Source organism: Tupaia chinensis, unplaced genomic scaffold, assembly GCF_000334495.1.
Source record: "Tupaia chinensis unplaced genomic scaffold, TupChi_1.0 Scaffold138297_1, whole genome shotgun sequence".
Taxonomy (NCBI): domain Eukaryota; kingdom Metazoa; phylum Chordata; class Mammalia; order Scandentia; family Tupaiidae; genus Tupaia; species Tupaia belangeri.
This window is the reverse complement of record NW_006198195.1, coordinates 53379-55964: the sequence shown is the minus strand read 5'-3', so window position 1 is coordinate 55964 and position 2586 is coordinate 53379.

The following is a 2586-nucleotide window of genomic DNA, read 5'->3' as shown; positions in this document are numbered from 1 at the left end:
TGGCGCCCGCCCGCCTCCCCATGCTGTTTTGATTATCACAGCTTTGTAATATATTTTGGGGTTAGTGAATAAGATGCCTCCTACTCCACTCTTTTTGCACAGTATTGCATTGGCTTTGCAGGGACTTTCATGATTCCAGACAAATTCTATGATGGTTTCTTCTATATCTGCCAAGAATATCTCTGGTAATTTGACTGAGATTGCATTTAATTTACAAATTAATTGAGTGAAATTGACATTTTTATTATGTAAATTATTTCAATCCAGGATCATAAAATGTCCTTTCACTTTTTTGGTATCATTTTTTATTTCTCGTTTAAGTTTTCATAGTTTTCTTTGTATTGGTTTTTGACTGCTTTGGTTAAGTTTATTCCTAAGCATCTTATTTATTTTTTGGCTATTTTATATGGACTTCTTTCTTCAATTCTATCTCAGTCTGTTCACTGTTGGCGTATGGAAATGCTATAGATTTTTGAATGTTGCTTTTTGCATTTTGCCACTTTAATATATTCATTTATCACTTCCAGAAGGTTTTTTTGTGAATTATTTTGGTTTTATATGTAAATAATCAAATCCTGTACAAATAGAGATACCGTCACTTCTTTTTCTCTACTTAAATATCTTTGATTTTACTTCTTGTCTCATTGCATTGGTTAGGACTTCTAGTACTATATAGAAAAGGAGTGGAGAAAGTGGGCTGCCTTGTTTTTGTTTCAGTTCCTAAGGGAAAAACATTCAGTTTTTCTCATTCAGTATGATGCTAGCTATGGGTTTTTCATGTGCGGTATTTATTATGTTCAGAGATGTTCATTCTACTCCAATTTTACTGAGAGTCTTAAACATAAAGAAATGTATTTTATCAGATGCTTTTTCTGTACTAATTGATATCATATGGTTTTTAACTTGTCTTTTATTGATATAATGTATTACATTTATGGTGTTATATATTGAACTACCCTTGCATTTCTGGAATAAAGTCAACCTGATTGTGGTGTATTATCTTTTTAAGGTGTTGTTGGAAACAATTTGCTAGTATCTTGTTGAGAATATTTGCATCTATATATATCTGTAGTTTTATTTTTTTGTGATGTCTTTGTTTTTGGAATGAGGGTACTGGAGGCTTCATAGAATGAAATTGGGAGAGTCTCTTCCTTCAGAATCTTTGAAATTGTTTGAGTCTGATGGGGATATATCTTCTTTAAAGGTTTTGTAAAATTCATAAGTGAAGCCATTAGAACCTGGGCTTTTCTTTGTTGGGAGACTATTTAGTACTGATTCAATTTCATTACTTGTTATTGGTCTACCTAAGCTTTCTATGTCTTCCTGCTTCAATCTTGGTGATTTATATGTGTCCAGAAATTTGTCCATCTCATCTAGATTGTCTTGGTTGTTAGCATGCAGATGTTCATAGTATTCTCTGATGATATTTTGTATTTCTGTTATTTCTTTCATAAAATTGACTGCTTTACTGCTGATTAAATTTATCTGGTTCCTTTATCCAGTCTTCATAATTATTCTAGCTCACAGTGTATTAATTTTGTTTATCATCTCAAAGAACCAGCTTTTGTTTTTATTTATTTTCTGTAGTTTGTTTATTGTCTATTTCATTTATTTTTGCTCAAATCTTTATTATTTCTTTTCTTTTTGCATTTTTTTTGGCTTTTGTTCGTTGTTTTACCAATTCCCTGAGATGTGTTGCTAGGTTGTCTTTTATCCACCATTCCTTTTCTTTTTTTTTTTTTAGAGGTTTTTGCTATAGAGCGCGTGTGCTCGCCAGACAGACAGGGAGAGACATAGAGACAGAAAGCGAGAAATCAACCCCCAGGGAGGATGGTCACGCCACAATCCCTTCTCCTCCATTCTTCTCTCGAGATCTTGGGCACGCACGCACACGCGCCTGGCTTGAGTTTTAAGCCTCCGGGTCCAGGACGCGAACCGCAGTCGACTACGTGGGAGTCCAGCGACATAGCCATTACGCTAACTGCTGTTTCCCCACTGTTTCATTTTTTTGGTGAGCATTTATTGCCATGAACTTCCATCTTATGACTGCTTTTACTGTGTCCCATAGGTTACAAAAACTTAAGTGCTTGTTATCATTGGTTTCAATGAATCTTTTGATTTCAGTCTTAATTTCTTCAGTGGTTGTAAAGTCACTCAGTAGTAGGTTGTTTAGTTTCCATGCTTGTGTGTATTTTTAATTCCACTGTGTTCAGAGATGGTGCTAGATGTACTTTCTATCCATTTGAATTTGTAAAGGCTTATTTTGTGCCCTATCATGTGATCAATCTTTGAAAATCTTCCATGCAGGGGTGAAAAAAAATGTGTCTTGCAGTTGTTTGTTGGGATATTCTATACATGTCTGTCAAGTCCATTCAATTTATGGTATCATTTAGATCCTGTATTTCTTTGTTTATTTTTTTGTCTAGATGATCCAGAGGAGGCAGATAAAGTGTTTGGAATCTGAACAGTGCTTTTGTTGAGTCTATCTTTTCTTTTAGATCAAGCAATCTATTTTTCAAGTATTTAGGTGCTCCAGTGTTGGGTGTGTAGATATTTGTGTTACATCTTCTTGTCAAATTACCCCTT